The sequence below is a fragment of the Macaca mulatta genome, chromosome 8 (genome assembly GCF_049350105.2).
Source record: "Macaca mulatta isolate MMU2019108-1 chromosome 8, T2T-MMU8v2.0, whole genome shotgun sequence".
NCBI lineage: Eukaryota > Metazoa > Chordata > Mammalia > Primates > Cercopithecidae > Macaca > Macaca mulatta.
Genome location: NC_133413.1, coordinates 115,465,034 through 115,479,930, shown reverse-complemented (window position 1 = coordinate 115,479,930; position 14,897 = coordinate 115,465,034).

Here is a 14,897-nt window from a genome sequence, read left to right as displayed (position 1 = left end):
GATAAAGAAAAAAAAGTCGCTTAATTTTAAATAATTTGTTTTATGAATTAATATTTTCAGTATAGTGTCATCTGTCACTTTTAATTGACCTTTAAAATAGAATAAACCACTGTCATTATAATAGCTGGGCTTAAAATGGAGCCTATAGAATACCCTTTTCTTTAACAGTAATGCAAAAGAGCTACGGAAACAGTTGGAGAATATTTTATTTAACAACAACACAAGTGTGCTGATAATCTGGAGTATCAGGCCCATCTGTAAATTTTCCTAATTTGCTATGTCTTTCCCTAACACCACCAATATTGTGATAACGCCACATGCTCTTGAGTACCTGCTAATGCCAGGCACAGGGACTACCAATCATGAATAGACAGGAAGAGCTACATAGGCCTGTAAGTCCATGGACTGTAGCAGTGCTCCAGTTCTCACTTTAGCCATCCCAGGATTTACGTGTGACTATCAAGGAGAGGCACCAATTTAGATGGTGTGTGTATAATCTATTATATTAATTACATCTGTTAATTCCTTTCCATGGAATATTGCTTCTGTCTCTATTTTTTCAAAATAATTTTGATAGAATAAAATTTGCTATTTTATGTCATAACCCTGAGAACCTGGAAAGTTTTCTACTTTTCTTTTAATGTAGCAATTTAGAGATGAAGAAACTGAAGCATTCTTATTACAGCAAGTGACTTCAGCAAGCTTTGTTGCCTGCCAAACAAGTGTAAAGTAAAACCAGAGATTGCTTCAAATGATAATTTCTGATCAAAATAAGAAGGCTTTGCATTCATGGAATACCAATGTACCATCCATCCAAAGTGCTTTAGTGACCATTTGTCTTATTCTTGCAACGCCTATTAAGGTGACTGAGTAGCAAAATAATGGGTTCAGGTGCTGTATGAAACTACTCAGATGTTAATCCACATGGAGCAGTGTGCCAATGGAAGACAGTCTACATTTCCTGTTTGAAATATTCATTGCTTTCCTGGATTACACAGTTCACACAGGAAGTATGTACTGAATAGACACAATGAGTGCCATATATGTTTCAGTGTTTGTAATATGACCCAAGTATGTGAACCAAAATTAGACACAATGTGTAAGAATATTAACTGTATATCTAAGGTAGGCATGGCAGTAGTCATTCTTTCCTTATTTTCTTATCATTCTAATGTTTTAGAAATTATATTCATCATCTTTCATTATGTTTCTATCATGCTGACAAAATATTTCCATTGTTAAAAAGATCAGATTAAATGGAACATCAACTCTTGGTTTGGAATTTGAAGATTCTTTCATTTGAATTTACCATGCCTTTTCAACCTTATTTTCAAAGCTCCTTGCTAAGTACCCACTGGTGAGAGTGCAGCAGGGGTACCTTAACCTAAGCAGAACTTTCTTTGGTTATTTCTATACTGTCAGCACCTATAAAATATAATCCACAGCATTACATTTTTTTTGAAACAAAAATAAGCACAATTCCATTTGAATCAGGCTGGTCTGTGCTCTACCTATGAATCCATGTCTGTAATTCTGGATTATTTCCCAGGAATATGTTTCTCTCTTTATCCTGTTTACTTACTCTTCCTTTTTATAACAGTTCACTTCCAATTAATTCCCCAATCTTCATTATTTTCCATGCTATCATAATTCATTCTTTTAAACATATATTTGTCACCATTTATCCAAAGGCAGTCCAAGTTCTGTTAGATGAGTTCTGGGCCCAGGACTTGAGGAATTTATGTTCATTCCACCCAACTTAGGGCTTTACTTGCATTGTATTGTCTTGATCAATAACATTCAATACGTATGTATAGGTTTTCATTCCCTGTATAGATTATAAGCAACCTGAGATTAGGAAACAGGGCCCTCTTCTTATCCAGCATCTCTGGGCACCTAGCTTACTGCCAAATAGAAAAAACAAATGTTCTATAAGCTTGTCTATTGATTGAATTATCTTCTAAATTCTAAGAACATATTTAGAAGTTTATCACCTTTAAAAAATAAATTCAAAGTTGGACACTGAGTATGACCTTTCTATTAATTATCATATTTACTTTCATATTTCTCTGCTGTTTTCATTGTAACTTAGAGAATGGGAATGTGGCCAGCATCTGGATTTTCCACCTTTGCTAACCCTCATTAATCTTTGTGATTATGTTCCCCATTTACTAGAAGCATCCAAAATTATACCACAATTACTACGAATATTAATTGGAAATTGAATTTTTTACCTTGTCTTCCTTTATTGGCAAGGCTTTAATAGTTTAAACTCAGGATTACTTTCAGAGTGGCAACCATTTCTCAGAAAATAACTAAAAAATAGAAGAAAATAATGTTCAAGCAATCAAAAGGAACTTTCATTTTACATTTACGGATTTTTTTTTATTTCTAGTCTCAGACTCAGATGTTAGACAAAGCTTTGTCGGAAAAAAAAAAAAAAAAAAAAAAAGACAAATATGCTACCATTCCAGATTGTGGTACCCATTCCCCCAAAAGTTGAAGTTTCTCTGGAGACTACCTTGTCCTGACTCAGGCAACCCAAGGGTGTAATGGAAATATAAGAAAGAGGGTGATGTTTAAAACAGCTGAGCTGTGATGAAGAGCTTTCATTTCTCTTTACCCCAGCCAGTGGCAAGCCATTGCTACAGCTTTTATTTCTCTTTTGTTGGGCCTGACGAGGATATTATGTTTTTCTTAAGAGATCTCTTAAGGCTGTTTCAAGGGAGAAAAAGAGTAATGACTGAGAGATAAGCATTATAATAGAAAAAGCATTTTCGTTTATCTTTTATAGTTTTCAGTATGTTTTTGAAAAATGTAAAAGAGAAGAGAATACACAAAAATGTTCCCTAGAATAGAATTTTGGATCATTGTTGCATTTGATTACATATTTTTTAACCTCTGTGTTCTTGATTGAAGAAAAAACATTCTTATACTTGTATTTTTAAAATAACGGAAGCATATGCCAAAATTTGACTCAGGTTTGATACCAGGAGTGAGAGTAGGAGTCAATTCTAAAACTACGAGCTTCTTGCACCCCGTCCACTTGCAAAATTTGTCTAAATTTGAGACATTAAGCACATTTTTTTCTTGATGTTATGTTAAATCCTTCTTAATTTCCTATTCTGACCTGGATGCCACATGTTTGGATTCAGCCAGGAATGACTGGATATGAGTAGCAGGAACTTAAGGTTGGTGTGGATACAGGCAGAGAGTTAAATCAAGACCGTTGCAGTGGGCCAGGAACCCGGAAGAGGCCCTGCAGGAATGGAAACTGAGTCTGGCAGAAAACACATAAGATCCAGGGAACATTAACTCAGGGATCCCTAGAATGCTACAGGACAGACTTGAAATTGAGGAGGAACAGAGTGGACTCACAATCTGACTCTAGCCTTTACTTTTATTTGGAGTTCTGTTAGACTGCAGATGAAAAAATATAATTCTGTTGCAACAGAAAGAGGAAGAAGGAGGAGGAGAAAGAGAAAGAAGAGGTAGAAAGGGAAAAGTCAGAAGGGGAAGGGGAAAGGGAAGGAAAATAAGTTATTGTTCTTGATGATCAATATGACAAGAAAATTAGTTTCCTTGACAACAGGAGAGTCTGGTTCACAATAAATTCCCCTGTGTTACATAGTGCTTGGCACGTGGTGAGCATTCGATACATATTTATTAAACAAATAAATGAATGAATAAGTAAATGAGAGAGTGTCACAGATCAGTTGGTAGCAGATGGGTTCAGACCATGCATTAAATATCTCAATCGATAAGCAGAGTACAACAGGTAATTAATGGATGCCTTGAAAGACAGGAGGCAGACCTGTAGTGTCTGGAAACTTGTTGACAGGAAATAAGACCCTAGTCATTGGAATAGAAATCTGGTGCCTGGGGATTGGGTAGAGGAAGGCAGGACCTCAGTCCTAAAGGAAACCTGGATACCTGGGTGGGCATTAGAAAGAAATCTACACAACAGCAACCAAAGCAGAAATCTGGCCTGGGGCTAGCAGCAAGATGGGAACGTTGTTTTCAAAGGTAACAATGGGTGAGGGACAGAGTTTCAGAAGTAGGACTCAAGTAAAATCTCCTCCTGGTTCAGATCAAGGTCAGTTCTGGGATCTGGGGGCAACTGGCAAGTAATCGCAACATGATTCAAATTTGGGGGCAGAAGCAAAATCCAGCTTGTGTTCACAATCTTTTCCCCCCACGTTAGCATTTTTTTCCCTTTGTTTAGCAATTTCTGTGATCTTTAAAAAGGTTTGATTGGGGAAAAATCATAGCTGGGTAAGGGAGAAGGTGACTTACAGGTAAGAGAAAGGACTGGGGGAATTCTAAGAGGCATCCCAGATAGAAGAGTTTGAAAACCACTGATATTATAATATTAGGTTGATGCAAAAGTAATTGCGGGCCATTAAAAAAAAAAATGGCAAAAACCGCAATTACTTTTTCACCAGCCTAATATCTATTAGGTAACCTCTCTACATTCACATTTATCACAAGTGAATGAAATAAATTAACTTACTCGACCAGAGGTATATCATACAAAACAAAATGTTCTTCTCTAGAGTGCCTTGAAATAGGGAGATTTCCCAGTGTTTTACTACAGCATTTACTGAATTGAGATTATTATGTTTTTATTTAATTAATGTTTATTATTAAATTGTACAAGGCCATAATAAAGTATTTAAGCAGTGTAGAAATAAAAGTAAATGTGGTCTTCCCTATTTATCCAGTACCATTTATAAGAATGTTAGAACACATCTTATATACATATGGTTTTAGAAATATTCTACATATATGTAAGTGTATTTGTGTTCATACTTTTCTTACACAAATGGAATCATGACACTAAAGGTTTTGCAATTTGTTTTTTGCAAATAATATTTCTTAAACTTCTTTCTATGAAAGCACGTATAGATCTATAGATCTACCCTGTATTATCCATTAGGCTGCCTAATATTTCATTTTTATGCAGATGATATCACAATGAGAATTTTTTAATATATTATCTATGTCCACTTATGTGACTATGCCTGTAAGATAGATTTCTAAAAGTGAAATTGCTGGGCCAAAAGGACATAGACTCTTATTCATGGGTACCATAAAAAATGAATAGCATTTTTGTTTCTATTTACTCAATAAAATGACAAAATATATTATTTTGTAATATGTATAGATGTGTTAATACTTTTTAAAGTAGTCGCTCTACTTATAGTATTAAAACCGGCAGTACCATAGCTAATTAATAAATATGACTTCTTTACTAAGGTAACATACAGTATGATATATGCTTTGAATTCCACCTCACAACTGCAGAAAACAACAGAGGAAAAAATAGACACTAGTAAAGTAACATCTACTCTTGAGAAAAAAAAATGATTTACAGCTGAAAGTGGTAATCAGCTTTGAAGGTTAATGCTCTTAGAGGAAAACAATTGCCTTCCCTCTTTTTAAGTCTATAAAAGTCTCTCCTTTTCTCTGTCTCCTTTAAAGGGTAGACGTGAGGTCAAATCCAAGATACAAGATGGGAGAAATCTTGATCCAGAATGGTGGAGGGATGAAGGGAGTGGAAAACAACTTGAGTGACTAAAGCCAATGCCTTTGCAAATGTGGGGTCTCTAAGCTCTTACACTTTGCTTCAGCCAAGCCAAGGAGAGGTAGCCCTAGCTCTGTTTCAATAAACAGTCCCGTCCCTGAATGAGTCATGTAAATAATAATGCTTGGTTAAAAAAGAGGCTGCCCTATTTTTCCCTAGCATGGAAAAGATGGTGCCATCATCTTGGAAGTTCAGGAAGTTTCTGAATTCAAGGCAAAACAAAAGTTTCCTTGATAGTGTACAGCAGCAATCTCGAACGTGGTGACAGTAACCCAAAGCAGCCATAGAAAACAAGTAGAAGTGAAGAATTCTCCCATGGACCCCCAGTGCTGAGATCCTAAGCTGGGCCTGGTGCTGCACAATTCACAGTGCTGACAAAAGCAGGAAGTTACAGGGATGGATTTCAAAGACGTGCCAGGAGCACACTGCCCTGGGATACTGGGAGCAGGCCAAAGGCAGAGAGGGGTTTAGGCTTCTAGCACTCGCACTGGTAGTGAGAAACTATTGGCTTTGTTGTGATTCGTGAAAACTTTCTCTAACTAGGCTGGGGGTTGGGGAAACAAGCCCTAAATGCACTACGTATAAATATTGTATTTTCATCACACATGGATATACTGCAAAATCTCTGACAACCATGCTTTTGAGAATTCACATATGAAAAATCCAAACTTTTATTTTATTTTATTTTATTTTATTTTGAGACGGAGTCTCGCTCTGTCGCCCAGGCTGGAGTGCAGTGGCCGGATCTCAGCTCACTGCAAGCTCCGCCTCCCGGGTTTACGCCATTCTCCTGCCTCAGCCTCCCGGGTAGCTGGGACTACAGACGCCCGCCACCACGCCCGGCTATTTTTTTTGTATTTTTTAGTAGAGACGGGGTTTCACCGTGTTAGCCAGGATGGTCTCGATCTCCTTACCTCGTGATCCGCCCGTCTCGGCCTCCCAAAGTGCTGGGATTACAGGCTTGAGCCACCGCGCCCGGCCCAAACCTTTAATATATAATGATTCAGGTGTGTGTTCTTAAGTAAGTGAATACAACAACATTGCCCCTCCCCCCTTTTCTCCCCAGTATACCACATGGTGGACATGAGTGTCAGGGCAGATAAAAGAGGATCTATTTTAATGATCAGAGGCCTAGAGTCCAAAATACTGTGTTCTTAAATACTACATTCATTTATTTTAAAAATATTGAATTTTGTGAAAGAAGAGAAAATGGGATACCAAAAAAAATTACTATTATCCAAAATCAAATCCATCATTAAGAGACAAAACGTGCCACCAGTGACCATGGTCAGTCTGGTTCAAATAAGAGATTGGTTACTAATAATTAAAAATATATCTCCATAATAGATTTTCACTTTTGTTTCTCTGAAGCATTAGTTTTGTTTCCAATCTGAATGTTTCATTATGACATCTTACACCAGAGCTTCCCTGATTCTCCTCCTTAGGATTTATTTTTTGTCATATAGGCTCTAGAAACTAGAACCTTAGTGAAACAGTCCCTTTGATCTTTTGTAGTCCTCACCTTACCTTTTCTTTCCGCCTTGGATTTCACCATCTGAGTAGTTTCAGACAACCCACCAATGAACCAGAAACAAGTTCAAATATAATTGTGACAAATGCCAGGTTTGGAAACCCTGCCTGGTAATTGACATTGAAAGAGACTTAAAGTTTCTTACAGAGTGAAGCCTATTGTAATGGGGCATGTATTGGAATATCAACTCCATAACTGTCCACTTTAATTCAGAATTGAGGAGTCCACCGCACATTCTGAATTACTTTTAATAAAAAGTGTGTTTTTACCTACTATGACAAAACTTACTTGATAATAAGTTCTCCAGCTTGCCCAATATGGTGAAGAAATCCCAGAACTTGCTCAACAGTTTTCAACTCATCTGGATAAATCATAACTTTCTGCATTTCAGCATGTGACTCTCTATAAAAGGAAACGGTGCTTTATCTCCAGTGTGACTGCTGCATGAACATTCTCTCCTGCACCCAAGTAGAGCTCATCATCCTTTACTGTGAATAGACAAGGCTCCCTCCTATTCTCACACTTTCAAAAGCATGCAAAATCTGTTTCTATTAAAGTGTTTAATGGTATCCCAATTAAAAATCATAGAAAAATCATCCCACGTTATTCCAGTGGTTCCTTTTATTTATTAACTCCTGTTTGTTCAGAGGCTACAAAGCACTATTTTTGCATACAGAAGTTTTCTTTTTTCCTACATACTGATATGTAGTTTGCTTCTGATTTTTCCTTTTAAATTAGCCATTAGTAGAACATTTCCAGAATCTGAAATTTCATGAACTCTGTATCTTGGCCTTTTTTCTTTGAGTATACAGATGAGCTTATTAAGGGAGGCTTTGTGGGGACAGGGCACATTTTGCAGAAAGGGGTCCTGTTCTGCATCTCTCTAGCACAGTGGATCTGAATGGGAATTCAGAATCTGAATCTGAATTTGTACTTAAGGTAAGTTTTACCGTCCCCCACCCCCCATTCTTTAGGTGCTTGTGCATAAAAAGTGAAACACCCAGAATTCTTCCAATAAAGTATGTCTTGTTTGAAGCCTGTCTTAGAAGGTGTGTCACTAGGAAAGCTTCTCGGGCTTTGTTATGATACAATTGCATTTTTTACACACCCCTGTGTGTAAAGGTCTCTGCTTCATTGAGTGTCTGGGCTCACACTGGGACATGTCAACGACATCCCTGCAGTCCTGAACCAGGCATAGTTTGATATACTAATACTATAGAGAAACAGGACATTTCCTTTGCTGGCACTGGGTAGAAAACATCAGCTTGTTTTCTTTAACTGTTGTCTTATTTATTTCACAGACAGTCTCAGAAAATGGGCCAGCTCCTTACTACTCCCACACAATGTAAGAGCTTGTTTCCAAAGAGCAGAGAAAATGTACTAAGATCCACGGGAGGGATGACAGATGGATTCTGTCGCATTGCCAGAGACATGAAATTGCAGGTGACACCTGATATATGATAATAAAGAGCACCCAGCCAGTAATCAGCCCTTGGCCTTTATTTTTGTGATGTCATCAGCATGCAGGTGGCTTACCTGAGATTCTGAACAAAATGCTGAGCATTGTCAAGGGGCTCACGGGGGCAACTTTTATCTCCCCATCTGTGTGATCTCCAGTGTGATGAGTTTGGACTCCTGCCATTTCCAACTCTATTTTGGTTTACAAAAAGTTATCAGAAGGTTGTCTGTTTATTCTGCTCTACTCTTTGTCTTAAAAAAATCTGAAGCCAATAAGACAGTTCAACTGTGTAGTTAATTATAATATTGATACCTTTAGGACTAAATTTGCATGATTTGTAATGTAGTCAATAAGAAATATGGAATGTAAAGGATATCCATTTAACATCAATCTGAATTCAGATGATACTCAGGTTGGAAATGACTGTGTGTATTTTATAAATAAAATATACACATTATATAATCGGTGGCATATTAAAAATAGGTCTGAGGAAGTTGTGCTCTTCCTGCTACATTTGGGAAGTGGAATTGTTAACCTATTATTTATTTCTACTTGGTTCAGCTACCTTTCTTTAAAAAATACAAGAAGTTCATTTAACTTGAGTCCTCATAATATAACAACAACCACACAAATGGAAAAAATAGATTCAGAAATAAAATCAACCTCATGCAATAGAATTATGTCATGAATTATAAACAGTTTGCTGAAGAGCTAGATCTCTTAAGATGACTAGGATGACTGGGGGCACTTAAGGAGCCAGGTACACGTGCTGTGTACCTGAGCTGGTTTGAGGTACATGAACCCTAGCTGTGTGGTTTATTTTACTATTGCCAATTCATCCAATAAGGAAAAGAGGGTGTAGAGGCAATAAGAACTCTAGTTTGCACAACTGTAAATAGCAGAACCAAAATTAAACTCAGGCCTCACTGATTTCAAAACAGTATTTAAGCAGTACATCATATTGCCCATAAATAATGTATACATAGAACAAGAGTGGTTTTCAGATGTTATGTTATAATTCTCCTCTCTAAAATATGAGTGACCCCCTAGTCAGGGGCATTAAAGGAAACATGTCGTCATTGTCCTTTCCTTCCATTAACACCCTGCACTTTCATCACTCACTGCTTGTTTTCTGTGCCCCAGGCCAATCCATATGCTACATTGATCTGGTCAGTTCCTTCCATCAATGATGATTCACTGGTAGTCAAGAAATCTTAACTCTCTACTAGCAATTGCTCCAAGTCCCCTAGGTATTATAAAGATTTATCATGAAATTATTGTTTAACGGTAATTACATTGTTTGTTGTTTTAGTGTTTCACTTTATTTTGAGGGGATGCTACTGAATAGATTGGTAGAAAGATTGGAACATGAGGTGCTCCACAATTTCCAAGCGTGACGTTTACAAAACTGCTGGCCCACTGTATGTCTGTGTGTGTGTGCATGTGTTTCTGTGTGTGGAGGGTTTTGTAAAATGCGCATGGTGTAGTACAAACGACTTTGATTTTTAGCAATGAAAGAATGACTTCTAGGCTGAGTACTGCATGAGAAAATGTTCACTAACTTAAAAAAAATCTCTAGTTACTTTTTGTTTTATAGGATTAAGCTTCTTACTTGATTAAAACAACTTACATTTTAAAGAATTTAACAATTTTATGCACCCCCCCATACACATATAAAACGAAAAGGAAACACAATTTTAAATATGAATTTTCTATATGAAATTTAATTACTTTCTAGCTGTCCTGTACATTATATGCTAATATTTAACGTGAGATAATTTCAACAATTTTTTAGATGCTAAAATTGTGTCATATCACAGATAATATGTAATACTTGAAATAGTTTTCGTCAGTTTGTTTTACTTTGGCCAATCATTACATGGGGTCCAGCACTCTGATATAGTTTTGTTGTTTTTGTTTATTTATTTATATGTTTGTATAAATAACAACAAATTTGGAAACTTCAGTGTGAGAAAAATTCAACAGATTTTTTTTCAGAAGATAGTAAATAGAAATATCTAATACAATAAGAGCAATGAGAAAAGTTCACTAATAATATACAAATAGTGTTTTAGTTTTTGCTTTTTTCCTTCAGTAGAAGCAATATTCTCTACTGCATTTAATTTATATTCCCTATTAATTCTTTTTTGTTAAAAAATCTGGCATAAAGATATTGAATATAATGTGAAATGTGTAGGATTCCATAATTGCCCCCATGGTGCTTTTGGAGATATAAACCAATAGCAAATTTTCAGATGAATTTTTAATGCCTGTACATACCAGAGTGGCTCATTATCCTCCATAATAGAAATGACGCTTTTCACATATTTCAATGTTCTTTTGTCTCAAAGCCTAACTTTAACCCATAAAAAACACAGTTGTGAGAAACAATGCATGAAATATGTGCATCAAATGATACATTATTAAACAAATCACAGATGATCCATGCTGTGTATCGTGAAGAAATCCAAATTTCCTAAAATTCACGTAAATACTACTCAGCCTAGAAATCTAGGAGTTAGTTCACCTACAGAAATAATAATTGTGGTGTGTGGTTGGGCAAAGAAAATACAGATTTTCAAGCAGATTAAAGGAGTTAAATTTTGAGAACTTCTAAATAAATGTCTATATGTAAACAGTTCATTCTGCCCAGAGTGACATGATTGTATCTACAAATATGACTAGCAGATTTTCATCAAAGTCCCAGAGATTCTTCTCTAATGCCTGTTGGAATGCAGCATGATGTTATGTTGGCTAAGCATGAGATATGATTTTCCATCTATGGAACTTCCACAAGTGGACTCTTAAGAGCATATTATATCACTTCCTAATGATTTTTCTTATCAGTTTGGTAAGTCATGCAATAGTCCCTAAAATGAAAATCAATACTCTTCATGCAGACTGCCTTGATTCTGATTTAGCACAGTCCCAAATGAGTGAGAACTAAGCTCATAGGTGAGACTGTGTTTGGCTTAACTACAAATACATTCTCTACTCCAGCTTTCATCACATATGTCTCTTAGTAAGTTTCACAACAGTTTCCCAGTGTGAAATCTGCGAAACTACACACTGAACAGATCCTCTATTGAGTGCTTATAAGTACATGCCTACATTATTTCAAACATTTCCGTGATTATAGTTTAAATCAATCATTGAAATCAGTGAATAAAATAGAAGCAGATGAGAGCATATTTACTTAATTTGGACATTTGACTGCTCTAAAAAACAGAGCCCCAGTTTTCCAAAAGATAATACATAAACTACAAAGTAAAATACAGATAGACAACTTTAGAAAAATCTTCGAGAAAAACAAATGTGCATACTTTTTATTAAAAAATTGAAGCTTGATTTATAACTTATTTTGACTTTTGAGATAGAGTCTTGCTCTGTCCCACAGGCTGGAGTGCAGTGACGCAATCTCAGCTCACTGCAAACTCGGCCAAGAATGGGCTCACGCCATTCTCCTGCCTCAGCCTTCCGAGTAGCTGGGACTACAGGTGCCTGCCACCACGCCCAGCTAATTTTTTTTTTTTTTTTTTTTTTGTATTTTTAGTGAGACGGGGTTTCACCGTGTCAGCCAGGATGGTCTCCATCTCCTGACCTCGTGATCTGCCCGCCTCAGCCTCCCAAAGTGCTGGGATTACAGGCGTGAGCCACCGCTCCCAGACTATAATTTTATTTTTAAATTAATATTTGATAATACATTTCTTCTGGAGTACTGAACCTAGAAAATAAGCAGTGAAATACCTCTAGAAAAAGATAAAAAATATATTACATGATCTTATTTTACCTTATTCATTTTACATTTCTGTGTAATACCAAAATTGTGTAAAATATCTTATTTTCCACATTAAAACTATGTGAATCCTTCTGCCTCTTATTAACACAACCATATATCTCTTTGTTCTGCAGATGACCCCTAAAAATCCACATCCTCTATAAATCCATCTAGATTGATCAGAAAGAGACTAATGATTTTTACTGGACCCAATTTATCTCGACCTCGAAGTTTAAGTTCTACTCCTCTTATTCTTCAACCCCCATCGAAAAATTTGCAATTGACTTCTTTTCAACTTGCAGATGACCAGAACATCCTGTGAATAATTTTATTGCCCCTGGATGCATCTGTGCAACATTCTTATTCTGTTTTATACAGGAGTCCCCCTTATCCACAGCTTCTCTGTCCATGGTTTCAGCTACCTATGGTAGACTGTGATCTGAAAATATTAAATAACAATTTTCAGAAAGGAATAAATAATGTATAAGTTTTAAATTGGGTGTCATTCTGATATTGTTATAGTTGTTTTGGTTTATTATTATCAATAATCTGTCACTGTGCCTGATTTATAAATTAAACTTTATCTTAAGTATGTATGTACAGGAAAAAACACAGTACATATAGGGTTCAGTACTATCTATGTTTCAGGCATCCACTGGGGGTTTTGGAATGTATCCTTCATGAACAATAAGAGACCACTGCAAATCTGTTGTTTTTCTATATCGCTGTAACTTTATTCTGATTCTAAACCATTAAAAGATATGAATCATCAGACATTACAGCTACAGCATTATGTAATAAAACTCCATTTATTCATAAAACATTGAGTACCTCTTATGTATCAGAAATTGATCAAGAAGTTTGAAATACAAAAAATAAATGGGACATAGTGCCTGACCTTAAGATGTTTACTTTAATAGTACCAGAGGGAAATATGCGCAGACCTATGTATTATCTTTCATTAGACAATGCTGTAGTTATAAAATATCTCCAAATCTCAGGATCCTACTTTATCTCTCACATTAAATATTGACTGATTGGCTATGAATCGACCATGGCTTTACCCAGCATAACTTTTTCATTCCAGGATTGAGACTGAAGGCCAAGGCTCCATTTGAGACATGTCATTTTTGTAACATAACAGGAGGGTGAAAAAAGCCTTTTAATGTTTCTTTGTGGCACATGTAACCTCCACTCAAATTTCATTAACCAAAGCAAGCCATGTGGCCAAAGTTGATAACAACAGAGCAAGAAAATAAACCCACCCCACAGAAAGGCACTGAAGGTTGTGGGGCAAGAGGTAAGGATGAAGAATTAATTCTCTCATAGGGAGGAGAACCAAAAAAAATGAAAATAAAAACATAACTAATTATAAACAGAAAAAAAGGAGAGCAAATATAAACTGTGGTCTGAATAACCGCAATGGGATCATCCAAATACAGCATTTGGTGGTAATGAGCTGGGTCTTGCAAGTTGAGTAGGGGTTTGTCAGGGTGATAAAATGGGAACCGTGTTCTAGGCAGAAGATAAAGATATGCATTTGCAAAGACATAAAGAAAGGAGAGAGTCCATTTTGTTCAGGCAATGGTGGGCTGTTTAGCACAGTTGTGACATTAGCTTGTGATAATAGTGGTCTGAGGTTAAATGCAATCTAAGAAACTTTGACCTTATATGCTAAGAATAGAGTCCTGATGGAGGTGGATTTTTGGCAGCGGAGTGTCCCTATATAACCAATTTTGGCCAAGTCAATTAATTCATGTCCTAGGATCTCAGATTCTTAATTTATAAAGTGGAATTTAGGGGCCAAATTACATGTAGTTTTTTTCCAGCCCTTACATTCTATAACTCTATAGTCTTTATTACCCAATAGAGATGATTTTCATACTTAATGAAAATAATTCAAGATTTCATTTCAAGATTTGCATTTCCTAAAGTTTCAAACTTAAAGGAAAAATCTCCTTTCTCATATGAGGGAGCTATAATCATTATTCAATAACTACTTATGTGTCCTGATGTATGGTTAAAAATGCAAAATATAAAAAACAGATTTCAGAATAATTATATTTAGAACTCCACTAAGTCATTTTTAAACAAAATATAGCAGTGAAAAAAATCTATTTAATGCAAATTTTCTCAGATTAATGACTTGGGCTTTTCAGTGTTTATTTTCTACATTGTAAAATCTTCTATTTTTAAATTCTAAATGGTGAGCATATTTACTAGGTATTTATTTACTATAAGTGAGATATAAGTCAAAACATTGAATTAGGTAAGATAATTCAAGATTGACTAGATTATCTTGAAGTAACAATCTTCAAAATATAAGTGGTTTTTTGTTGTTGTTTTTGTTTGTTTGTTTGTTTTGAGACGGAGTCTTGCTCTGTCGCCCAGGCTGGAGTACCGTGGAGCGATCTCGGTTCACTGCAAGCTCCGCCTTCCGGGTTCACGCCATTCTCCTGCCTCAGCCTCCCGAGTAGCTGGGACTACAGGCACCAGTCACCACGCCCGGCTAATTGTTTGTATTTTTAGTACAGACGGGGTT